The sequence below is a fragment of the Tenrec ecaudatus genome, chromosome 17 (assembly GCF_050624435.1).
Source record: "Tenrec ecaudatus isolate mTenEca1 chromosome 17, mTenEca1.hap1, whole genome shotgun sequence".
NCBI classification, from domain to species: Eukaryota; Metazoa; Chordata; class Mammalia; order Afrosoricida; family Tenrecidae; genus Tenrec; species Tenrec ecaudatus.
In genome coordinates this window covers 16,812,592-16,838,755 of record NC_134546.1, presented here as the reverse complement: position 1 = coordinate 16,838,755, position 26,164 = coordinate 16,812,592, and the positions used below count along the sequence as shown (strand labels likewise).

Here is a 26,164-nt window from a genome sequence, read left to right as displayed (position 1 = left end):
GGTACCCCGAAAAACCCCAGAATTTTTTTTCAAAGATAGGTATTAAAATTATTTTTTTACAAAATGACCTTATCACCCTCAAACCATTCTCCATTACACTTAATACATTTGTCAAATCTGTGATTCTATTCTTGGAAGCATTTTTCAAACTCATTTGCTCAGATGGCTGACTGCACCTCCCTTGTTTCTTCACCTCTTCTACGTACGTCATCAAATTGTCCTTTCATGTCCCTATTCATTCTCAGAAACAAAAGTAAAAAGTCACATGGAGCGAGGTAAGGTGAGTAAGATGCGTGGGGCAAGGGAGGCATGATGTTTTTTAAAAAAAACTGGCGCACTGAGATGGGTGCATGAGCAGGTGCATTGTTGTGGTGGCAAACACATTCAACGTCTGCCACAAACCAGGCCTTTTGGGTCACACACTGTTAGGCACTCTTTTGAGAACCTCTAAACGAAGCTTGATGAACAGTCTGACCTGGTGGAGTGAACTCTAGATGCACTACAAGCCGACCTTTTCTTCTGGGAAGTTAATGGCCATCCAGAACAAGATTTGTCATCAATTGGTATTTCACCTTTTTTGGAAGCACTTTTCAAACCAGCTGTACACTTTTTTCCCCCTCATAGCGCTGTCCTTGTAAGCCATGTTCAATGTCACAACAGTTTCTGCAGCATTTTTCCCAAGCAGGAAACAAAATCTCACAGCAGCACACTGTTTTCTTAAATCAACCATCACAAAAAATGAGGCTCGAATGAAACTGCTTTTATGAAAAAATTCACTGTGACCAGAGAGAACCTTCCCAGGCGACCCTAGTGCAGAGCGAGTTGCTTGATGCTTGCCTAGCGGGGAGCTTTTTCCCCCTGTTTCTTTGGGGGATCTCGTATGATGAGCTAGATGGGAAGGACAGAATCACATCCCTGGAGAACCAGACATAACTTAGATGCCTTTTGTGTATTTCCTTATACCAACCAGTATCATTTCCATTTTTTGTACAGGGATAAGGGTAAAGTCAAAAAGGTTGTGTTATCTGCCCAAAGTCACACAGCCAAAGGCTGAGCTAGGCTTTCTCTTGAAGTCTCCATCTTCAAAGCCAGTTCATTTTCACACTCTTGGGTTGTGAGATTTCAGAAAGGAAGAGAGGAGACGTCGGTGTTCTCTACCTCACAGTTTTGCTTGTTGAAACGTGTCTAGCCAGAGCGCCCTGTTTACAGAAACCTAGGTTCTCTGCATGGAGCTGTTGCAATAACGTGGCAAAGATACCAACTGGCTGTAGGAGAGAGTTTAAAAGAAACGCCTTTGTTCTGCACCTCTAGGTCAGTGGGTCTCAACCTTCCTAACACCGCAACCCTTTAATGGAGCTCCTCATGTTGTGGTGACCCCCAACCATAACATTATCTTCTTTTTTTTAGGGTGCCCTATGGGTAGAGGGCTCAAAAAAATTGTGTATCTCTTTCCATGGAAGTACCTGCTAAAAGGGAGTAAGTTTACACAACAAAGAAAGCTAAGAGCATTCATAAAATGATTTTCGTTGCTACTTCATCACTGCCATTTTGCTACTGTTAAGAATCGGGCGACCTGTGGAAGGGTTGATCAACCCCCAATGGGGTCGCGGCCCACAGGTTGAGAACCGCTGCAGTGTAGTCCTCATTGCAGTGCAGCCCAGGAGTGCCAGACCACCAACTGGGGACCCTGCGGTAGTGTTTCAGGGGCCCCTCCCCATGGACACCTATTGCTGGATATCCTAAGGAGCAAGGTGAGGGGTCAGGGTTGAGGGTGTGGTGCGCCCTGCCCTTACTGCGTGGACTGAGCTGGTGGCACCTGTTGTGTGACTATTAGGATGAATTATTACTGAATAAACAAGAGGCCTCTCTCTGGTTTTTCCAAAGGAGACCAGATGGCACTGGGTGCTGGCCCAGCTCCCGGGGATCCTGACCTCTGGGCTGGCAGAGGAGGACAGCTTGAGGCTTTCAGGTGGTGGCATCAGGAGAGACAGTTGCTTTGTCAAGTGGTATAATTTCAAGCCCCCCCCTCCCCCAAGAACCTGGCCTGCCCCGCTAGCCCCAGCTATTACTACTGCTTGAGCTTGCACCAGTGAAGTGGTCGTTTCTTGGCTTACAGCTTTGAGACCTGGTAAAAGTATAGAGACTCTGGGTTGTGAAGCATCCGGTCATGCAGGTATCAGTGTGATTGAGTTTATGAAATTCATTTCTGAGAACTAGACCAAAGCCCAGGAGAGTCGAGGGCAACCCCTCGCACCCTTTGCAGGAACAGAAAGGAAACAACTGCATTTGAGATGAAGACCTTGAAAGAGAAGCCGCGGTCCTGAAGAAGAGAACGTCTTGATTTCTTCTCAGTTCTGTCTGAGTTTCTCTTTTCAGTGTTTCTGAGTTCTCTTTTCAATTTATCTGAAAGGCAAGAAGTTGAGAGTATTAGGATGGAGGCTCCTGACCCTACAGAGGGGGTGGGTGCTGGGTAGAGAGGTTTCCCAGCAGTGTGTGAGCGCTTTAGGCACTGTGTCGTCTGCCGAGCTGACCAGCAGAATGTAACAGAGTGCGGCTCTGTGGTTTGCCATCACGTCCTCAGACAAGAGCGACACAGATCTTAAGGGGGTGGGGGTGTGTGTGGAGGGGGGAGAGGGACAGCTTCCCAGAAATGATGCAAAATGGTGCTGCAAAAAGAGGCCACCAAAGACAATAAGGGCAGGGCACTTCCTCAGTGGCATCTGGTCACAACTTCTGGTCAGGATTTCCCAACCAGCGGGGCCAAGATCGTGCTTTACCAGAAAGCAAATTAAAGCCGTGTCAAAGCAGTGACAGAGCATTGGAGTGTCTGGGCGAAGGTGCAGTGTCACCCGCCCACTAAGATTGTGGAGCTGAAACAGCTGAGCCACAGGCAGCCCCTGCGATTTAGGTGTGCAGATGATTTGGCCTGAGTTTCTCCAGACAGCTTTCCTAATTGGTCACCCCAAAATAAATAAGTAAACCTTCCATCATCTACCAGGCTCTCCAATTGCTTTTATCTTCGGAGCCCTTCCAGCTCTTCCTTTCCCGGAGGGTCTTGTGATCGGCAGTTCAAGTCCCAGTGCCTTTCCCAGCTGCTCACGGTTCAGTTGATGGATGCCCTCCACCCTCAAGCTCTCAATGTCCACTCTGTCCACACCTGAATCGAAATCCATGCCATTCCCCCACCTCCCCGAGCCCCGATCTAAACTTTTGGCCTCATTGTAGAACTCTTACCTTCTAAATAATTTCTAAGTTTTTACTGTAGTGAATGTGTGGAAATTCACAGAGCAAATAGTTTTCCATTCAACAATTTATAAACATATTGTTTTGAACACTGGTTGCAGCCCCCTCAGTGTACTACTTCCCACGTCCGCCCTGGAGTCTGTTTCCATTTGTCTGTCTTTCCCGCCCCTTCCCGCCTCCGAGCTCTGGTTTTGGCCAGATGCTGCCCTTTGAGACTGAGGTGGCCGACGGTACAGAGAGTGTACCTCCCTGGTGTGGAACTGATTTCTTTTGGAGCACTCACCTAGAGAGATACCCTAAAAAACTGACTCCTTCCTTCCTTGCCTCCGCACTCACGAGTTGGACACAAGCTGGACCTCTTTACTCAATGGAACCGGGAGAACTCTCGGAACCAGGTTCAGGGCATTCTACTTTCCACTGCCCGCCAGCAGCCCTGTGCACTGACAGAGCACACTGCTCAGCTAGGCCTGCTGGTTTCCAGAGTTTCACCCCAGCAGAGGTGAGCAGTTTCACCCCAGTAGAGGAGGATGCGGGGGCATGTGCATTGGGCTTCCAGTGGCTTTTGTCCACCATCAGTCTCTGCCTCGCCCCTTTATTTTGTTTTTCTCTGGGAGTACCAAGCTCCAATTGCCCTGCTTCAGCTCCCTGGCCCCATGTAGCTCTTCAGCTCTGCTTCCAACCCCTCACCAGGGTCTGTGACTTTGCTTGTCAGCTGTTCCTGAGCCAGGTCCTGTCTGTGACGGTGGGTTTCAGTGGGCAGAGACCTACTCACACCCAGATCTACTGATTGTTAACCACGGAATTCCCTTGAACTCTTGCGTACTACTATGTGGACGAATAGGATATCATGGTAGTCTAGCTAGTGATTGGGGAAACACAGCTTTGGAAATTGTGGCTTTATCCTAAAGGAATGGACATCAGATGGAAGAATTGCAGATGAAGGGGATGTGGCAAATCAGTGAAAGAAAGTCTTTGAAGGTAGAGAATCTCTCTTGGGTCCAACAAATGCCCACTGAGCCCCTACTATTTACTGATCCCTTTACTGGAACCAGGAAACCCTGGTCGTGTGGTCCTTAAGCATTCAGCTGTTAACCCCAACGCTTGAATCCATTGGTCACGCTATGGAAAAAAGGTGGAGCAATGCTATTACAATGATTACAGCTCTTTGGGGGGAGGGGGCGGGAGCACTAGAACGGATTGGATGATGTATATGCAACTCTTTTTAGAAGCAATTTAACCACGGAAGTGTATGGTATGTGAACATTATATCAAGAAAACTACTAAAAAAAGAGAAAAACCCAAAGTTGACCAATGATTACCATGGATGAAGGAGAAAGAGTTACTGCTTAGGGCAGCAGTTCTCAACCTGTGAGTCTAGACCCCTTTGGGGATCGAACAACCTTTCACAGGGGTCACCTGAGTCATAACAGTAGCAAAATGACAGTGATGAAATAGCAACGAAAATAATTTTCTGGTTGGGGGTCGTCACAACATGAGGAACTGTATTAAAGGGTCACGGCATTAGGAAGGTTGAGAACCACTGGCTGGGGGGGGCGGGGGTGTCATTGAGTTTATGTTAATGGTGGTGGAATAATTTGGAAAGGGATATCAATAATGGCTATATAATATGAAGAGTGGTCAGTGGCATGACTATAGAAGTTGTAGAATTGGTGAATGCTTTGTTGTATTTTTGCCAAAATTGAAAAAAAAAACCACATAAATAACAATGAGTATGGGGAAAACTAAAATGTTCTAAAATGGACGGTGGTAAAGATTGTACAACTCTTCTTGATATGGTTGAACTATTGAATTGTATGACATGTGGATGAAGTGCCAATAAAACTTCAAAAAAGAAAAAGGTTGAAAAAGAAAAAGCTCTGCAAACTCTTATGGGGCAGCTCTCCTCTGTCCTGTTGCGTTACTATGAGTTGGAATTGACTCCATGGCAACAGGTCACAGGCTCCTGGAACCAGGTCATGTGTTTGACCATTTAGCTTGTCTCTGCATAAGGCCAGCCCTGATTTGCAGCGGAACCCCAAGGTAAGGCAATAAGGATTTTGTATTTTTCTTTCCCATGTGTGGATGTTCTTCCTCTTTCTTCCACTTGAAACAGGAAGTGGTAAACGGAGTGATGTCATCATGTCCACCGGCATCATCAGTTCCTAGATCCAAGGAAGGTTGGCTTCTCTGAGAGTCCTTTCCCCATGTTTGGCGTCAGCTAGGACTTGGGAACAGCCCCATATTTCCTCACTGGGGCTGCCTGTCTGAGACCAGTCTTAGCTCTCCATGCCAGCTCAGGATTTAGAGACATGGGGATCATTACCAAGTGGAATGGCTCATTTTTATGGAGTGGATGTGACATATAAATCTTCCACTTTCCCCATTAGATCTCTCTTTAATAGCTTAGGGGCCAATCCAGACTAATATCTAATATAGATAACTATGTATCTATAATACATATGTATTAACCCTTGACATTAAATAGGCAAATACTCTGTGGATGGAGAAACTTTCAATTCTGGCAAGATGGGTGACCTTCTTGCATAGTTGTTAACGAAGGAGGAAGTCAATCACGTTTTCTCTGTGACATTCCCAACCAGGTTTGCCAAGAAATGTGACTAAGACCTCTGCGTAAGAAATGACGAGACCCCAGTTGACTGGGCATAAGCCGATTGAGCCAAACAAGATGGAAAGGCTCAGCTGTGGGCCTGCCCTTCGATGTGGTATTCTTTTAGCGTCCCGCAGGCAGCGTTCTTTACCCCAGAGCTCCATCCTGGGGCCTTAGCCCGTGGCATGTCCCTGTCTGTACTTCCTTTGGAAGACCGTGATTCTCACTGCGATGGTCAGGGAGTTGGTTCATTGACAGGAAGGTAGAAGGCTTAATGCTCAAGAGTATTTTAGATTCTCTATCATTGGCTAAGTTAATGAGACTATCAATAGAATTATCATATGCCCCCATGGAATAATATGTAACATTGGGCATAAAATGATAATGTCTTTAGAGCACACTAAGGGCGTTGTAAACCATAGCTATATGAATGAAGTTTGACCTTGCGCTCAGTCATAGCCCTATCTAAGAACAATTAGTTTGTAAGACACGGCGCACTGGATAACTTGCCCTCATGAAGCGATCACTGAAGAGAGGGGTGCTAGTGTGAATAAGGAAATCAGGTGGTGCCGCACTATCAGAAAGAATATCATGTTTGTATGGATTGTGATGAGTTGTATGAGCCCCCTATAAAATGATTAAAAAATATATTGGCTGGGGTCTTGAAGGCTTGACTTAAAACAAGCAGCTAACTACCTGAGGTGACAAATCGGGCAAAATAGTTGTTAAAGTCCTCATGGAAGAAGCACAGCAGCCTTTGTGATCCCCGAATAGTAAATAATAAAATCCAAGACTGGAAGAGGGAACTGTACTGGAACTTAAACTCTAAGAACCTGGTTTGCAGAGGCGATGGATGACATTGAGTCTAAAATCCATTCGCAGAGGCTCCACGTAGATTAAGCCTTCCGAGAGCCCTGTCTTGACTATTGACCAAGGATGTGAAATAGCTTTGCTATCAGAATACACTGGAAAATGGATTAATGCAGATGTAGTTGGGATAAAATTTATCATCATTTGTTCTCTCTTGATCCTTTAAAATATTTCTCTAGTTTTATTTATTTTCTCTTTTGGATTGTTATTTTTCTGTTTTTTTTTTTTAAAGTTTCAATCATTTTATTTAGGGACTCTTACAGCTTTTAAAAAATATTTTATTAGGGGCTCATACAACTCTTATCACAATCCATACATACATCAATTGTGTAAAGCACATCTGTACATTCTTTGCCCTCATCATTCTCAAAACATTTGCTCTCCACCTAAGCCCCTGGCATCAGCTCCTCATTTCCCTCCCTCCCTCCCCACTCCCCTGGCTTTTACAGCTCTTATCACAATCCATCCATCCTTCCACAGCGCCAAGCACATTTGCATATATGCTACCATCATCATTTGTGTTTTATTTTGTTACTTCGTTGTCCTTAGAGTGGGTTCCAACTCCCAGAGACCCGGTTTTGGAGTTAATGTTTTGGGAGGGACTGTCGATATATTTTTCTTTGTATGAAATCCAGGCTAGGTAATCTATAGACAGTAATAATATCTTAGTGAATAATAGCTTAGGGTTAGGGCTGAGGGGGTGGGGTGCTAATGGTAACGAGGACAAGTGTGAAGACATAGCTCATATTGACGGTGATGATTGCACAGGTCCTTAATGTGCTTAACTCAGTGACTTGTAAGTGAATTATATGTCGGTACTGTTAACAATGAGGAGGGGGAGGACACTTGACATGGACATTTAGAGATCTTAACTAGAACCAATTGGTTATGTGTTCAGTCTTCAGGTCTTATTGTGGAGGGCTTATTTTGCTTGATTTGTCTCTGAATCGATTTAACAGCAATCTCTTCCCATAGCAGGCTCTTAAGTGAAACAACTTTCTGAGGTGCTGTCCTCGAACCTCTTCTCACCTCACTCATATACACTGTCTTTGGGAGAGCTCATATGTACGCATTTCAAGCTATTATTTATATAGCCCCCTTTCCCAAGTCTCTGTCTCCAATTCAGATCATGCAGCCAAACACTGTTGACATCATTACCTGGTGACTTGTAGGCATCTTGTCCTCAGCATGTTCCAAGCCAGATTCTCATCTTCATTGACCCTTCTTCTTTCTTCCATTCCAAATCTCTCCTCCTCCTTTGTCCCTTAATTTGGGAGCATCACTATCCTGCCTCATTTGTTAACTTGTTTCTGCATCGGTATTTTCTACTGGTTCCTCATCAAGAATTTCGTAGGATCTGAATGTAATAGAAAATGCTAAAGAAAGAAAGAAAATGTTTAGGATGTGGTTCTCACCTCCCCATATTTTTAGGGGGACTGGTTCCTATCTGTAAAATATTTCTCATTGAATTTGACAGCGAATATAACAGGAATAACTTGATAAGAATGAAAGGTTACGTAGGTTCAAATGAAACGGTAAGTGGAAGTTTTGAAAAGGAAGAATGTGAGGTTAACCTGGGAGCAAGCTTCATGGAAGAGGGCTGGACAAAGGCCATTTCTAAGTCCTGGGTAAGGGTGGGGCCGAAGGAATGGGCATATGGTCTTTAGCATCTTTTATAAACCGAGTAATTGCCACTTTCCCTGATGGCTGCTTCTCTGCTCCCCACTCAACATCCTATAGTTTGGTACCTTTTAAAAATTTGTAAGGATCGAGCACTTTAGTGTAACTCACGAATTAGCTGGGGACAGCTTTCCCCTCAACATTGTGGCTCAAATTGGCATTCTACAACTTGTAGAAATTCCACTTCTTTCCTCTTAGTTTTTACAAATTTCTCCTCATATATTTATGGTCACTGATTTTGAGCTCTTCTAAATTAGTTCAGCTAATGGACATTTTCCCCCCAGTAGTTTATTGGCACTTAATTTACATATCATACAATTCATCAGTTCCATCATTCATTCATATCCAGGAGAATCGTACAATCATCACCACATGAATTTTAGAGCACTCCACCTGCCTGGTTAAATCGCTTTAAACTGAGTTGTGCAATCAATCCGTTCTAGTGTTCCCGCCCCCCTCGTGCCTTCTTTATTTACTCCCCAGATTCCCTTTCCCTCCCTGACATGCACTTTCACCCCAAATCCCCTCCTCCTGTGCTTCACAGCTGGGAAACCCAATAGAAAACAATAAAAAACAAAATTTCACTAAGGTGGTAAGGATAAAGTCATGGTATAAAGGCAAAAATACAAATCATGTATAAGAAGGGAAAAGACCCCACCAGCATCCAAAAAGCCAGGGAAGAAATTTCTGCATGGAAACAAGTAAGGGATTCTCGGCACGTGGCGCACATTCGGGTCGCGTCTGTAGGGAGGCCAGTGGACCAAGTATCGAGTTTGAGCCAGCCTAATCGATATGGCAATGGCCTCGGCCCCGTAAGAAGGCTGTTCGAGACTCGTGCCTGTGGCTCGAGCGATCTGCCAGTGGCTCAGTCTGAGCAGATGCCCTACAGATGGGTTCTGGGCTCCCCCCGTCCCTCATGACCCTCCACAATTTGGATGTTCATAGTTTAACTTGGATGCTTTTCTCTTCACCATATTTGAATTTTGTAATTGTCATCTTTGAATCACACAAGCTGGTGTGGACTTAGTGGGCTCCTCGCTTAGTAGATGGTTGCTTGTTTGGATACAACAAGTCTTTAAAGACCGCAGACATTATTCCACTTGATTGCTGCCCCTTGATTCCACTTGATTGCTGCCCCTCTGTGCAATCGAAGGAAGGAAATGCTGGCGATTCCGTATCACAGTCGTAGTTGTTTTGCTGAGTTGGAGCCACTGTGTCGTGCATCTCAACAAGGGGCTTCCTCTTTTTCACAGACCTCGGTGGGGGCGTGGTTATGCACAGTGCTTCCATCTGCAAGGCCAGCAGTTCCAAACCACCAGCCATGCCACAGGGGAAAGATGGGGTGAAGAGTCCCGTCTTCTAGTCTTGTGAAGAGTCACAATCTCAGAAACCCACAGGGCCAGTTCTACCCTGCCCTATACGGGTGCTATCCGTCAGCATGGACTTGATGGCAGTGTGGTTTTGAAGACCTTGCATGGTCTTCTCCAGAGACTGGCTTTCCTGATAATATGTCCAAAGTAAATGATCAGATTTCCCCATCCTCCTTTCTAACGAGCATTACATTCTGGTTACATTTCATCTAAGACAGATTGCTCACTCTTCTGTCTGTTCATGTTATTCTTCACCAGTATCGCAATTCAAAGGCCCCAGTTTGTCTTGGGCTTCCTTAGGCGTAGCCCAGCTTTCAATCCCTATGTACGAAGGGATTGAAAACAGCATTGGAGACACCTTAGTCCTCCAAGTGACATCTTTGCTTTTTGACATTTTACAGAGGTCTGTGCCCACAGCAAATGTCCTTTGGTTTCTTGACTGCTGCGTCCATGGGTGGATTGTGGATCCAAGTCAAATGAAATTCTTGACAACTTCAATCTGTTTCGCATGATGTTGTTTATTGGTTCTGTGGTGATGGTGATGGTGTATGGTTTCTGTATGTTGAGCTCTAATCCCTACTGGAGGGCTCTATGTAGTCTTTGATCTTCACCAATAAGTGCTTCAAGTCCTCTTGACTTTCAGCAAGTAATAAGTGTCACCTGCATATCCCAGGTGGTTGCTAAGTCTTGCTCAATCTCTTTTTTTCCAGTCTTGCTCAGTATTGAATGCTGTGTTTTTGTGTTGTTCTGCCCCCCCCATATAATCCAGCTTCTCGGATTATCTGCTTAATATACAAATCGAACAATTTGGTGAAAAAATACGCAGCTGATGCACTCACTTGTCCTGTTTTCAGAAGGCTCTGGATGACAGTGCGAGCCCCCAGTCCAGGCTGCACCCACACATCGAGTAAGCCTCCTGTGATTGCTCTCTGACCGCAGTCATGGAATGTAAATAGCCTTGTCATCAGACAGGCTTGTAAGGACAACTACTGTAGTGATAGAGAGGGAGTGCTCCCTCAGAGCAACCCCTCGTGGGTTTCTGGGACTGGGACTGTGTACGGGAGTAGAAAGCCCAGTTGGTCTCTTGTGGAGATGCCGGTGGTTTTAAACTGCCAACCATGTGGGTTGTAGCTTAACACGTTTCTAACTCTACCTGACTTTAATATATGAGGTAGATAACAAAAAACAAAGACAACTGAGTATCTGTTTATAGGGCTTACTGGGTCAAGAAAAACCACAAACATTTTTTTCTCAGCAATCTGGCCTGCAGAATCTGGCATACATTTGCACGTGGAAGAATCTCCAACAAGAAACAGACACGGACACATGCTCAATTACAATCAGTAAAGCAGGTACACAAACCCTTACTTTGTTAAACTAAATGGAAGATAATCTTAAGAAAGGCAAAAAGCAAAACTTCTTGTGAAATGTAAGGAAATTCTATCTGGTCAGAAAACCCTGAAAAAAAAAATTCATTCCCAAACAGCCATAGTTTGCAGCTTTCACACTTGTTGAATGTGCACCCGGGACGAAAGGAAATCCACGGTCAGGTTAAAATGTCACATCTGATTTGATGCCCCTTTTGACCCATTGAAAGTTCTATCAGTTTAATTAAAAAAAAAAAAAAGGGCTAACACACATGGATTTCACCTCAGGTGACTGCCCTCTGATCACAGCCCAGGGGTGGGAGTAGCCTGGTTATCATACGCCTGCTTTGGAAAGTGGACTATGGCAGATGTAGTTGGTTAAATCTAACACCTTATTAATTGATCTCCCTTTGGACCCATTTTAAAGTTCCAGTTTTTATTATTTTCAATTTTTTCCATTTTATTTTGTTATTGTTACCTTTTTTGACTCTTTGTTTTGCAGAATATGAAATCCAGGAGTGGTGAATCTATAGAAACAGTAACTGAATTAATTTATTGGGGTACAGCAAGGGGGCTATAAGAAAATGGGGAGCTTATAGCAATGAATCACAAGAAAGAAGAAAATGGTGATCGTTGTACAACTCTTGTTATAATTGAGTTATTGAAAATTGTATGATAGATCCTTTTCCGGTTCATAAACATGATGATCGGGTTCTCACGCGCCTGTGTGACGTGTGCCTCCCATAATACTTGTTACGACGTGGGCACATTACCCATCTGATACGAAAAAAAAATTGTATGATAAATTTGGATTATGTGCCAATAAAACTGTTGCACTAAAACCAAATGGGAACATGTTTTTAGGGGCTGTCAACTTGGTTCCAACCCATAGCAATCCTATGCACAACAGAATGAAACACTGCGCCATCCTCACAATTGCTCCTAGGTCTGAGTTCATTGTTGCAGCTGCTTGTGTCAGTTGTCCTGTTGAGAGCTTTCCACTCTTTTGGAACATGAAATGTACAAAGTATGAATCAAGGAAGCTTCAAACTCACTGCCACTTTGTCAATTCTGACTAAGGACCCTATAGGGCAAGGTAGAACTTCCCCAGTGGGTTTCTGAGACTTTACCCCTTTATAAAGCAGAATGTACCCCTTTATAAAGCAGAATGCCTCATCTTTCTCCCAAGAAGCAGCTGGTGGTTTCAAACAGCTGACCTTGCAGATAGCAGCCCAACACATAACCCCCTCTGCCACCTTCAAGGAAATGTAGGGATTGTAAAAAATGTAATATGGGGTGCTTGGTGACTGAAATTCTAAGTACTGAATATCAGCCAAGGCACCTAATTTTACCACAAAAATTGCATAAAAGATGTGCTAAAACACTCGGTTTATACATGAGTATATACGGTAATAGTGAGCTATGGTGGACTAGTATTGATCATTTTGAATCAGATTGTAACCTTTGCCTGAGAATTCTGCACTCTTATTTGTACCATGCCCAAACAGTAGTGTTTCCATGTTTCTAACCTGTACCACCAGAATTCTGCATTCTTTAATTCATACCATGCCAAAAAAGCATCTTTCAGGAATGCAGAGACTGTTCATCTTCAATTTTCTTTGGGTTTTGGCAACAAAAAGACACCTGAAGGGGAGGGGCAAAACCAGGGCTGTCGGGCAGGTGGGCTAAGTTTCCCAGTAAGATTCTCCTAAGACAATTCTTGGTGCCCTCAAAGAATGGAGCAGGCACGTTGTGGTAATGGAAAAATATCCTGGCACAACTTTCCTGGCCATTTTCTCACTGATGCATTCTTCTTAAAATTGTGTTCTCCTAATTAGTCCCCGTGGTTGTCCTGGGTCCTTTGAGAACATCGCTCAGATGGCCCTTGGGAACCTCAAAACAGTCTCCATAGCCTTCTGAGCTGACAACTTGGCCTTGAATGGAACTAGCAGAGGCCCTCTGTTTTTTCCTGCAAGCAGCCGAAGGAGAGCCAAATTGAAGACAAATGAGTTACACTGAGGGAATTTGTCTGCAGCCAGCCACTCACGGCAGGGACCTGCTGAACACAGTTTGTTTGGAATCGACCTGTGCATGTGTGAACTGGAACCTGGTAGCAATGCTTTCTGATTTGCCATTGGACATCGTCTCGGTCTCTTAAAAGCTTTCTTTGTTCCCTCTCCAAATCCTCCTTACCATATTGGCACAAGGAACTCCAAATGCTTATTAATCTATTATGCAAAGCAGTGTAACTTTCTCTAACTTGATCCCAGCCTTAACTTTAGGCCCGTCTCTTTATGGGCAAGGCTCCTGAGTTAACAGGAAGCTTTTTCCTGTTGTTTCATCACACAAAGGATCCGTAGAACTCTCAGACTCAATCTTTCATATTATCTTCCTTCTTTTGAAGGCATTTCTTCCTTTTTAACATTTTATTTATTTATTTATTGGTATTTCTTCCCTTAACTAGTATTTACCACTTCTCTTTGCCCCTTGAATGGTGTTGCTTGGATGGATCTGTGGATGAAAAAAGACTATTTTAATATAGGCAACAACTTATCCAAACCCAGTGGTGGACAGTGAGAGGGGAGCAGAGTTCAAAATAGATGCCGTCTAGAAGCAGAACTCGTTTTCAGTGGGAAGGATACCGTTAGGAAAAGTAATAAAGGACAACTGACTAACCATCTTTAAAAAATACTTGTTTCTTATCACATAGCAAAATAAATTCTAGGTGGATTAAAAATTTTCACATAAAATCTAAAGCAATAAATGTACTAGAACAGTGATTCTCAACCTGTGGGTCGTGACCCCCTGGGGGGTTGTTAAAACCCTTTCACAGGGGTCACTCAATATAGTTATGAAATAGCAGTGAAAACAATTTTATGGTTGGAGGGCCACCACAACATGAGGAACTGTATTAAAGGGTTGAGGCATTAGGAAGGTTGAGAACCCCTGTTCTAGAAGACAATTAGGCTTTTTCAGTATGACACCAAAGCAGAGCGTGTAGTGGATTAGCTAAAACACATAAACATCTCAGTAAACACCATAAATGAAGGTAAAAATGAGCAGATGGATTAGTTACAAAGGGTATTCAACATATATCTGGTGTATACACAAGTGCTTACAAATCAATAGGGCAAAAAAGCAAGTACAGAGAAATGAAAGAAAAAGTGGGTTGGGTCATCGAGAAATGGCTTAGCAAATGTATGGGAATAAAAGCTATTTCCCATTTATAACCCAATAATGTAAGAAGAGCGAAATAATCCTTTTTTGCCGTTTAGATTGATAAATATGAAAAAGGGAAAACTTACTCGGGTAATGTGAAAACTAAAAACTGGGAAAAGAGTGTATTCAGGCAAACTTTCAACATTCATACGTTGAGTCTGGGAGGCCCTGGCTCCTGTGGAGGAAACCTTCACGTTCAGGGGCTGGAGTTGCGTTTCACTCACATTCTCCTCAGTAAAAGTTATTCTCCGCCATGTCCCCCCATAATAACGCCAAGTTTAAGGTGCTGTTTGCAATACATGGTCACCGACTGTACACTTGGAGGTCAACCACTTGAGGGTTATCTTCCTGAATGTTGTCCACCTTCTAGAGCAATCAGACCCTATTGTCTGTCCCACTCTGAGTAGGACCCACTCCCTTATGATAAGAATAATAAGTTGTTCCCCTAAAGGAGAACTCAAAGTCACCGAAGGTCAAGCCAACTCAGGGATGACCAAGGTTAGGCTGCCATCTTTATTATAAAGTCCACCCATCATATTACGTATGTGCCTTCCCGTCACATGTGTGCCTCTGGTGCCTCCCCTTCCTATTGCGTGTATACTCCTAGCTCATCCCCCTCCGGTTATGTTTATGCTTATTTATTGTGCAGCCCCTTCCCATGATGTATGTGCTTGCCATGGCCTGCGTGCTCCAGGGCACATAAGCTCGTGAGCTATATTACTCGGCCTCTGCCCGGTCATGACTGTGAAGGTGAGCACTTGCATGCTTTATCTTGTCTGATGTTTCCTTAGTTCACCTCTCAATTATACAACCGCCCCTTGGATCCATTTGATTATTGGGAGGCTGGTCCCCCACATGGTAAAAGCTTGAGGAAACAGGAACCCCTACCCCGCTGCTGATAATATAAATTAGTACAACCTTTCTGAAGTTCAGTTTGGCAATATGTATCAAAGTGTAAAATGCATGCACAGGCTTAGACCAGCTATTCTTAATCTAGATATTGATCCCAAGGGCAAATGTAAAAAAATACCTATGACACACCAAAATGGTCACTGATAGGGATATATAAATTGTGGTTTATCCAGGTGGTGATAAATGAAATAGGTCTATAATGATTGATGTAGAAATATGACCACAGTATAAACATGAAAAGTATATAGGATATAAATTTGTTCCTGTTTAAACTTTATATATATACATATCCATCCATCCATCCATCCATCCATCCATCCATCCATCCATCCATCCATATATTCCTGAAGAAAACTACACAAAACCTGTTAGCATTTAGTCGAATACAGCAATAGCTGTCCTACAGGACAGAACAGAACAGTGCCAGGGAGTTTCCAGGCTGTAATCTTTCGGGAAACAGCCCGCCACGTTCTCCTCCTGTGGAGCAGTAGCTGGGTTCCGTTTGCAGCTGAGTGCATAACCACGGGGCTCCGTGAACAGCAGCAGCAGTCGTCGTTGGGTCCTGTGGAGTTGGTTCTGACTCACAGCGACCGTATGCACAGCAGAACGAAGCACTACGTGACCCTGCACCACGCTCACATTGTTAGGTTTGGGCGAATTGCTGCAGCCGCTGTGTCAGTCCTTCTCATCAAGGGCTTCCCTCTTTGTCACTGACATACTTTACCAAGCATGCTGCCCTTTCGCCCTTTTCCAGGGACTAGACCTGTCTGAAAATATGGCCTAAGTAAAAGAGCTACCTTTTGCCTGCCGATTTGTTGTACTTGAGATGGACAAAGCATGAATCTAGGAAAATTGGAAGTTGTAAAAAATGAAATGGAACCCATAAAAAATCAATATTCTAGGAATCAATGAGCTGAAATAGACTGATACTGGCCATTTGGAATCAGGAATTCCTACGCCAGGAATGACACATGCAGAAGGAAGACTTTGCAGTCCTCATCAAAACGATTTCATTTCAAGATCTAGCTTAACAGACAGTGCTGTGATAGCATTTTATTCCTCCGAGCTCAAGGAAATCCAGTCAGTGCAACTGTTATTCAAATGTATGCGCCAGCCACCAAAGCTAGTGATGAAATTGAAGAATTCTACCAATGCCTTCAGTCTGAAGGTGATTAAACATGCACCCAAGATGCACTGACAATTATTGGTGATTGGAATGCAGACATTGGAAACGGAGGAAGGAGCTGTGGCCCTGGGACAGGAACAAGACCAGGGACTGTGGGACACAATGTTGCAGGACCGACTACTTGTTCATCGCAATGACTTTTTACAGCACCATGGAAGGCCTCTCCAGACGGAACACACAGAAATCAGATGGCTCCAATATGAGCAATATGAGGAGCTAAAACAAGGCCATGGGCTGACTGTGGAATAGACAATGTTGCATATGGAAATTCAGGTTGAAGCTGAAGAAAATGAAGACAAGTTCATGAGAATCAAAATGTGACCTTGCGTCTGTCCCCCCGAGTTTTGAGAAGATCTCAAGAACAGATTTGATGCATTGTTCACCAAGGGCAGAATGATGATTATGATCTGATGATCTCTGGGAATGACATCAAGAACACCATGCATGAAGAAAGCAAAAGGTCATTAAAAAGACAGGAAAGAAAGAGATCAAAATGGATGTCAGCAGAGACGCTGAAACTTGTTCTTAAGTGTAGAGTGACCTAGGCACTTTGAAGAACTGAAATAGCTGAATAGAAAATCTCAAAGGGCAGCTCGAGAAGACAAATTAAAATATTATAATGAAATGTGTGAAGACCCAGAGAGAATTAAAACCAAAAACACACTCCACATATCTTAGACTGAAAGAATTCAAGAAGAGAGGTAAGTCTGGAGTTGCAATATTGGAAATTCTGTGGGCAAAATATTGAAGTTGCAGGAAGCATCCAAAGAAGATGGAAAGAACACAGAGTCACTGCACCCCAATATTCAACTTACAGCCATTTCAAGAAGTAGCATATGAGTAGGAACTGATAGTACTGAAAGAAGAAGCCAAGCTATATTGAAAGCATTAACCAAAAACAAGGCTGTAGGAATTGATGTAACGCCAACTGCAACGTTTCAACAAACTGATGAAGCATTGGAAGCACTTGTTTGTCTTTTCCAAGGAATTTGGAAGACAGCTATGTGGCCAACTGGCTGGAAGAGATCCATATCTGTACTGACTCCGAAGGAAAGTGACCCAACAGACTGTTCAAATTAAACACTGTCATTTATATCACATGCAAGTAAAATGTGAAAAAAAAATCATCCAATAATGATGTAGTTTCCAGAGGTTCAGACTGGGTTAAGGAGAGGACATGGAACTAGGGATGTCCTTACTGATGTCAGATTGACCTTGACTGGAAGCAGAGAACACCTGAAAGATGTTTACTCGTGTTTTCCTGACTATGTTTAGGCAATCGACTGGGTGGACCATAGCAAACTATGGATAATCTTAAGAAGAATGGGGATCTCAGAACACTATCGTGTGCTCATTTGGAACCTCCACAAGGGATCAGAGGTAGTGTGTGCAAACACAACAAGGGCATGAAACCAGGAAAGGTATGTATCAGGGCTGCATCCTCTCACGATACGTATTCAATCTGTGTGTTGAACGAACAATCAGAGAGACCGCATTTTATGAAGAAGAACACGGCATCAGGATTGGAGGACGGCTTATTAACAACCTGAGATATGCAGATGACACACCCTTGCTTGTTGAATGTGAGGAGGACTTGAAGCACTTGCTGACGAAGATCAAGCGCTACAGCCTTTAGTGTGGATCACAGCTCAGTTGGTAACATGATAAATGGAGAAAATGTTGACGTTGTCAAGGATTTTGTCTTGCTTGGATCCACAGTCAAGGCTCATGGAAGCAGCAGTCAAGAGTTGAAATGACATATCTCACTGGATAAATCTGCTGCACACAACCTCTTTAAAGTGTCGAAAAGCAAGGATGTTACTTTGAGGACGAAAGTGTGCCTGACCCAAGCTATGGTGTTTTTAATCATGTCATATGCATGTGAACGTTGGACATTGACTAAGGAATACTGAAGAAGGGTTGATGTATACAAATTAAGTTTGAATTATGTGCTGGCCAAGAATCTTGAAAACACCATGAACTGCCAAGAGAACACACAGGTCTCCCTTGGGAGAAGTACAACCAGAGTGCTGCTTAGAGGCAAACCTGGGCGGTGGGACTTCGTCTCATGTACTTTGGACATGTTGTCAGGAGAGACCAGTCCCTGGAGAAGGACATCATCTTGGTCAAGTAGTGGGGCAGCAAAGAGAGGCAGGCCCTCAACAAGCTGGGTCGCCCCAGGGCTGCATGGATGGGCTCAGACGTAAGAACTGTAGTGAGACTGGCACAAGGCAGGCAGTGTTTCCTTGTGTTGGACACAGGGTCCCTCCGAGTTGGAACTGGCACCTAACAAAGTAGGTGGTACGGTCTCACTCTTCTTGTTTAAGGAACATTCCAACTGAACGTTTCCCAGTACAGACATGTTTCTTCTCTGGAAGTCCATGGAACTTTCAATGTTCTTCCCCAACACCATAATTCCAATGTAAAATATATTCCTCTTGTGTTCAACTTTCACATGTTCTATGAGAGGATTGCAAACACCATGGCTTGCGTCAGGTGCGTCTTAGTCCTCCGAGCGGCATCTTTGCTCTTAGACACTTTAATGAAAGGTCTTGGGCAGCAGAATTGCCCAGTGCAATGCATTGTTCCATTTCTTGACTGCCGCTTCCCTGAGCAGTGATTGTGGATCCAAGTACCATGAATTCCTTGACAACTTCAGTCTTTTCTCCATGCAGCACGATGCAGATTGGTCCAGTTGTGAGTGCGTGCTTTTCTTAACATTGACCTGTATTCCATCTCGGGAGCTTGATTTGTATTAAAACGTGCTTGCAGGGCCTCTTCCGTCTCAGTAAGATCGGGCTATCTGCATTGTGAACCTCGATACCATGTTCTTCATATCGTCCAGCTTCTCGGATTATTTGTTCAGCCCAAAGATCGAAGAAGTGCGATGACAGGGTGCAACCTTGACACACATCTTTCCTGATTTAAGCCACCAGGGATTCCCTTGTTCGAGAAAGTTTATTGAGGGTTACCCTGTTAACGCCACCCCCCAAAGAGTCACTGTCACTGTGAGCCAGAGCCAGGTGCATAGACTCACATAACCATGCAACACAGTGCTAAAAGGTTACATATCCTAATTCAGAAAAAAGTCACTTAAAAATAGGAACTAGATCCTAGCTTTCTTGAGGGTAGTAGGTGGGCTGAGAGTTATTTCACCCTGATGGGTTAGCTAATAAAGAGCCATTGTAGGCTTTTGAGTAGGTAAGAGTGGTAAAAGCAGTGATGAGCGTGGGCGTGGGAAGTGAATGAAGCAGAAAATGAGTTTAGAGAAAACTAGTTAGGGAGGTAACAGTGGCACTGCAGCCCTGAGCTAAGAAGACGTCAGCTGGGGTGGGTAGTAGGGTTAGAAAATAAAGACCCAATCCGAACGACACGGTGAATCCATGGTGCAGGAAGGGAGCCCTGGTGGGGGCAGGGGTTGTGAGTTGGGCTGCTGACGGGAAGGTTAGCAGTTCAACCCCAGGAAAAGGATGGGGCCGGCTGCTCCCTTAAAGATGTGCCGGCCGGAAGCCCTGGGTCCCACAGGGTGGTCCAGGGCTGCTGTGAGTCAGCACTGACTCGCCGGCAGTGGGCTGGGGTTTGTCTGCAGAAGAGAAAGAATGAAATGACTGACCAGCCAAAGACGATCCGTGGTGTTAGGCTACCCTGTGAAACGGAACGATAGAAATGGATTAGCTCAGTCCCGATAGAAATGGATGTGCTTGAAGAGGGCGCCTTTCTTCCAGGAGGAAGCAGCGGCTGTGCTTCCTGGGGTTGAATTTGAGGCACCGGAAGCACATTTGGGGGGAAATGTTCATGGGCCATGGATTCCCTTGAATGTTTCTTAGAGGTCATAGGTGGGAGCGGATACGTCTTCAGAATGGGGGCCCTTGAACCGCTGAGGGAAGGCTGCCCGAGATCTTGGTTCTCCCTTCCTGCTGGCAGTCTCCACAGGCCCCACGGAGGAAGGTGTGGCCCTGGGCTCAGTGGGAACCTGAGGGCAGGGCTTAGGGAGTGGCAGGAAGAAGGAGTGGGTGGTAGTCATCATCATCCAACAACAGTCATAGCATTTAAATGTAACCCCCCCCCCCCCCGCCCTCTCCTCTCCCTCCCCCCCTCTTTCTCTCCCTCCCTCCCTCCAAGAAAGTGCCCTTCAGAAAGCACACGCACAGCCAGATCCACTTGCATTCTCGTGAGAGTGGTTCCCCCTTTTTATGGACACTGAGGCTCCTTTGGAAGGATTAAGACTCAAACGCAACGCTTACCTCAATTTCTCTTTCTCCTTTCTCGCGCGCTCTCTCTTTTCACTCTCTCTTAACGATGGCGTTTCTAAGGGGGTCTAGCTGAGTAAAAGCAGCCGCCTGGCGCTTCCCACCAAGAGCTGGGAAGACGGACAAGGTCAGGAAAGAGACCATGGCCCACAAAGCCACTGCCTTGTCCCCTAGCCCTGGGGGATCCTGACACTTCCTTAAGCCTCCTTTAAATTTAACGGAAAAGGAAAACCCTGCCTTGGCCCTACCTAGCTGGGAGGTGTGGGAAGTAAGCGTGGGCGGTGTGGCTGTGGCATAGTTCAGTCAGGGGCTTCGTGGCTTTTTGAATTCTGGCCTCATTCCTTGGAACACAATATAGTAAAAAATGTTGACTTAGACTCATGAGGAAAAGGCTGTCTGAATTAGTTAATGGAAAAAAAATATTTGTGTGAAGTCATTAGGGTTGTTGATTTTGGGAACCGCATAGTCACCCCACTTGTGGATGCGCTTGCCAGGAGAGAGCTCGGGACACGCTGCTTCACTGGGTGGAAACAAGAGTCTCCTAAGTCGCTTCAGTTTTCCAACTGGTAGTCACATTGATGGGATGAATTTCCCTGTTGGCGTAGTGGTTACACATTGGGCTGCGATCCACATGGCCAGCAGTTCGAAACCAGCAGCAGCAGCTCCTTGGGAGAAACACTGGACTTTCTATTCCTGTAAACAGTTACAGTATCGGAAATCCACAGGTGTCAACAATGACTCAGTGGGAGTGAGTTTGTGGGGTTTTGATTCTAATAGTATAATTACAAAACACAGCTATCTCTTGTGAAAACTTCTCAATCAGTCGAGCTTAAAAGAGGTTCTCTTGCACTGCTAGACTGGTTTTTGAGGGGGCCATTGGCCAACTTGCAGAGTCCCTGGAAAGACTGTGAGTGAATGAATGAATGAGTGAGTGAATGAATGAATGAGTGAACAAGTGAGTGAGCCTTATCCCTGAAGGCACATGGAGCTGTGGGGTACAGTCTTCTCACAGGCTCTCACAGCGGCTTCCTTAGGTTGTTTTGGGACCAGTCCTATTGCTTGAGTTGTACAGTGGGGGTGGGGGGAGGAAGGGGTGGAGATGCCAAGAGCTGGTGGTGGCTCTGCAGAGAAGGGATGGTTCCAACGTTGGCTTGAGGGGTGTCTCTGTCTCCTGGTCTGTCCTCTTAAAAAGACAGGCCACTGAGAATGGCTCTGGAGCGAGAGGAGCCCTTGGGGGCAGATCTGAGAGGCAACCTGGACCTCACCCCTAGAGGGCAACCATAGGTCCTCCCTGGGAAGCTCCCCGCCTGGCTTCCTCCCTGCTCCATTCCACGTCAGGAGCCACCCTGTTACCTAGCCTGCCCCTGCCCTCTGGCCACATGCCATTGACAATTTTTAGTCCTGCTGGAAATGACAGTCTCTCTGAGGGTAAAGCAAACTGGGAAGTTCTGGCTCTGGCTCCCCGGGCACTGGAGACTAGGATTGGCCACCCGGCCCCACCCTGTTTTTCCTGGCATGTGATCCAGGCCGCCTTTTTGCCCTTAGCACACTTCCTCCAAGCTCTGGAGGCACACTAGCTAAGTGCTGGGAAGGTCAGTGGTTTGAATCCAGCGGCTGCTCTGTGAGAGAAAGAAGAGGCAGTCTGCCTCCAGAGGTTTACAGCTGTAGACCTGGCTTGCGGTGGGTCTCAGTCGACTTGGCAGCGGTGGCTTTGGTGGTTATTTTTATGTATTTTTTGTTCTTTTAAAGGATTAAAGGTTCACTCTTCAGAGGAACTGTGGAGACAGGAATGGCAGTGTGTTGGAAGAAGCTCCTGAGAGAACTGTACTTCCTGCCTTGTGAAAATCATTGGTCTCCTATAGATGATTGGATGATTACATCCAGGTGATGACGGGTGTACAGATGATTCATATCACACAAGGAGACACCCCCAGGTCTCTCTCAGCCTTGAGCCTATTTTTCAAAGGAGAATTTGATTTTCTAAGTTTAAGTTATGTACAACTAGTCATAGTATATTAGCATCAGGAAGTACTTTTGAAACGTTTAGGCAAACTTCTTAGTTTGGGAAATGGGTCAAACCTAAGGAGCAAAACAAATCTTACCGTCCTTGAGTGGAATCCAGATTGTCGTGACTGTACAGCACTGGGTAGAATAGCCCATTTCGGGTTCCCAGGCTGTAAGTCTTTACAGGAGCCGAAAGTCTCATCTTTTCCCCACCGAGTGGCTAATAGGTTGGAACTGCTCAACCCACGTCACCAAGAGGGTCCTGGTGACACAGTGGGCTGTGTGCTGGCTGTTCCTCAGGTGAAAGGTGGGGCGGGCTGCTCCTGCATAGACCCGCAGCCCCGGGGACCTACGGCAGCAGTTCCGCTCTGTCCCATCGAGTTGCTGTGAGCCGGGGTCAACCCGATGGTGTTGTTTGTCATCTTTAGCGAGTTCCAGCACAGGGCGAAGCCACTCCTGAGCAGTGGACCCTCGGAAATGTGAGCCTTGAAGGGGAGGAGGGCAGCTCTGCGCGCGAGGACGTTTCGGTCCCCCTGGAGGAGTTGCAGAGTCTTCTTAGGGTGGTGGTGGGGAAATAAGTGCCTTTCTTCCAGGAATGCCTGCGGACCCACTTCAGACTGACCGGCCTGCTCACTTTTATCCTGGTTCCTCCAGATGGAGCCGCGAAGAAAGGGAGGCTTCAGGATTGGAGCCGTCCCAAGGCACGTGAACGGTCAACTCTATTACAGTTAATGTGCAGAAAAGCTCATCGGAGCTGAGCGAAATGGCAGTGGAATTCTTCGCAAGGCGGTGCTGCTGCTCGCTTGAGTCAATCGGTTAGATTGATCAGTAATTAGAATGATCTCTTCTGTAATAGCTACTTATAAAATTCATTTGTTCCTTTATCAATTATCTTTTAGCTGCAGACAGCTGCTTTTGAGGACCTACCCGGAGTACATCGTTTAATTGTGAAGTGACAAAGGTGTGGCAGGTGCAGAGCCGTGTGGGAATTCAGAGGGAGGAGCTTTGGCTCTGGAGGATGAGAGGAAGTTTATGAAAACAGGTAAGTTTATATTGTTTCAAGAACACTTTAAGTAATCTTGCTCCGCTCTGTTAAGGATAAGGCCATTAGTCACTCTTCACTTACATTATGAAAACTCTGAAGTAACAGGGACTCAGTGTATCCCCCTTCACTATGCTTCGATACTCATCTCTCAAGCAAGTTCCCGAAGCGCAGGATCGTGGCTCACAAAAGAGCAGTGGACTTGCTTTCGCTAGAGAGTAGCCCTGCAGCTGGTGGCCGGATGAAGAGGGCGCGGCCCCATGACAGGTTGCTCCTTCAAGAAGCTCATCTCTAAAGTGAGAGCGAGGCTGTAGGATTTAGGGAGGGCGTTTATTTTTGAGTCTCAGGTCATTCTGTGAGCGAAGGAGAAGGAAAGGACAATGTAAACCTGTTGAGCAAGGGTCCTGCAGCGGACGGGGTGGAGTGCTGTGACCTAGAAAGGGGAACGGGCCAATGTGATGGGAACCTGGAGGCAAAGCGGCCACTGAGGAATCTCCGCGGCACTGCCACCGTCATGTACTGCTCTCCTGCCTGCTGTCAGCTCTGCCGAAGCCCTTTAAAATCTCCTTTGGAAATGGGAAGCTAAGAACAATACGTAGATGGATGAAGAAAACGTTCTAAAACAGATGGTGGTGACAACACAACTAATTTTTAATATGTTTCAACGATTGATTTGTGTGAGGAGTGAATTTTATGCCAATAAAACTAAAAATTGGAAAAACTAAATGAATTTCTATAAAACATGCAAATTGCTTATGGTCCTTTCTATTGTACCAAAAGTGTAAGAAAACCGTGTGCCTAATCTATAGAGACTTGTGTTATTTATAAACATACCTGCTTAAGCATCAAGTTGGTATTAATCACATCCCTGCTTTCCTCCTGGACACAGGACCTTGATCCATCATAAGATGCTGCGTCGTGCAACAAATGTACAAATGTGCTGGAGACAATGGATGGATGGATTGTGATGAAAGTTGTATGAGCCCCCAATAAAATGATTTATAAAAATGCTGTCTCATTATGTGAGTACTGTCTGTTAATCAAAATGGCCTCACAGTCTAGAAATAAAAAAAAATAGTGACCCCCCCTAAAAAAAAATCTCCTTTGGTAGGGAAGAAGGATGTGATGGGACTAAGGGATGGTAACATTTGGGTGGAGACAGAAAACTGAAGGTGTTTTTTGAATCTCCCCATGATTGGCTTTATTTACTCTGGGCAGAAGTTCAGGTTGTCTGGGCCCGGTAGGGATAGAAGGGAGACTGGTCTAGTTTAAAAAACTGTGATGCCAAAAATCCCTGGTGACGCCAATGGCTGAGAGCCATCTAAGAACACACCAGTGGGAAGCTGGGCAGTGCTGAGGACCCAGCGGACTTACTCTTGGTGCTCCACGGGGTGACTATGAGTGGTGCCCGCCCAGTGGAAGGGGCTGACTCAGGGTGGAAAGGCAGTCTGTGACTGGAGGGTGAAAGTCTTTTCACGACAAGAAGCTCTGTCAGTGGTTGACCACAATGCATACTGTTTTCAGTGTTATTAGCGGGTGCTTTCAGGTTAAAATTATTTAAAAGTTGTATTTTTTTTCCGTCAACACCTTAATGAGGGAAATGCCAATGTATTACTTCCTCTTCTGTGAGATAAAAGGTTCGTTCCTCATCCCCACTTCCCTCTCTCTTTATTGGTTTCATCTGGTATCATAAATCTCAGCCTGGAAGAAGAATCGAGGGCACGGCACATGATGCCTCTTGCTCCAGGAACCGAAAGGCTTCCCCAGGGACCCCTGTGGGGCCATGCTGCCTGTGCTTGTCTCGGGGGTGAGGGACAAAGGGGTTCAGAGCTCAGAATTGGTTCCCAGGATTCGCTCCTCCTTGGTCCTCACACGTTTCCCATCTGGCCTTTGGTGGCCTCCGAAGGACTGGGACCTCCTCCCGGTTGGGAGGCCTTGCTGGCTCCTTTTCCTTGGAAACCTAAGTGGCCTGGGAAGGATTGAGGGCGGAATGGGGCCAAGGCTTAGCCCTGGCCCCCATCGTAGGAGGAAAGCTGTTTCTTGCATTTAGTGCAAGATCCGCAGGTGGAAACTCCAGGCCACTCCTGGAGAAAGATGAGCTTTCTGCTCACTCAGAAACCCGCACGGGCAGTTCTACTGCGTGTGTGTGTGTGTTTCCTGTGGAGAAGACTGATGATTTTTGGGCTCCCCACCACTCGAGGTGAATCCTTGAAACTCACACCTAGTTTTGTGGATTACTCTGGGGTTTCAGATCAGAGCCCCAGCTGGGAACAGATGAAATTCCATCACAAGGTGGTACTAGGACATGAACCCTGAACCCCTTATTCTTTTCTGGCAACCTTGAGACTAACCAGACAGTGCACTGTGAACAGAAGTATTGCTTTTCTAATCAGTTTCCATGTCAATAGACCCT

At 45.3% G+C, this 26,164-nt stretch overlaps 1 long non-coding RNA gene and 1 other non-coding gene across 3 annotated transcripts in view; both read left to right on the top strand.

The window, feature by feature from the left end:
• The window catches only part of LOC142430620 (uncharacterized), a 66,209-nt gene extending 41,470 nt beyond the window's left edge, over positions 1-24,739 (top strand). For both annotated transcript variants that reach the window (XR_012780641.1, XR_012780642.1), the window contains 2 exons: positions 23,609-23,751; positions 24,641-24,739. This is a non-coding gene — a long non-coding RNA (uncharacterized LOC142430620). The remainder of the gene's footprint in view (positions 1-23,608; positions 23,752-24,640) is intronic.
• LOC142431251 (small nucleolar RNA U13) lies at positions 11,818-11,921 on the top strand. Its single transcript, XR_012780785.1, has one exon. It is a non-coding gene; the product is annotated as a small nucleolar RNA U13 (small nucleolar RNA).
• Positions 24,740-26,164: the final 1,425 nt, after the last annotated feature.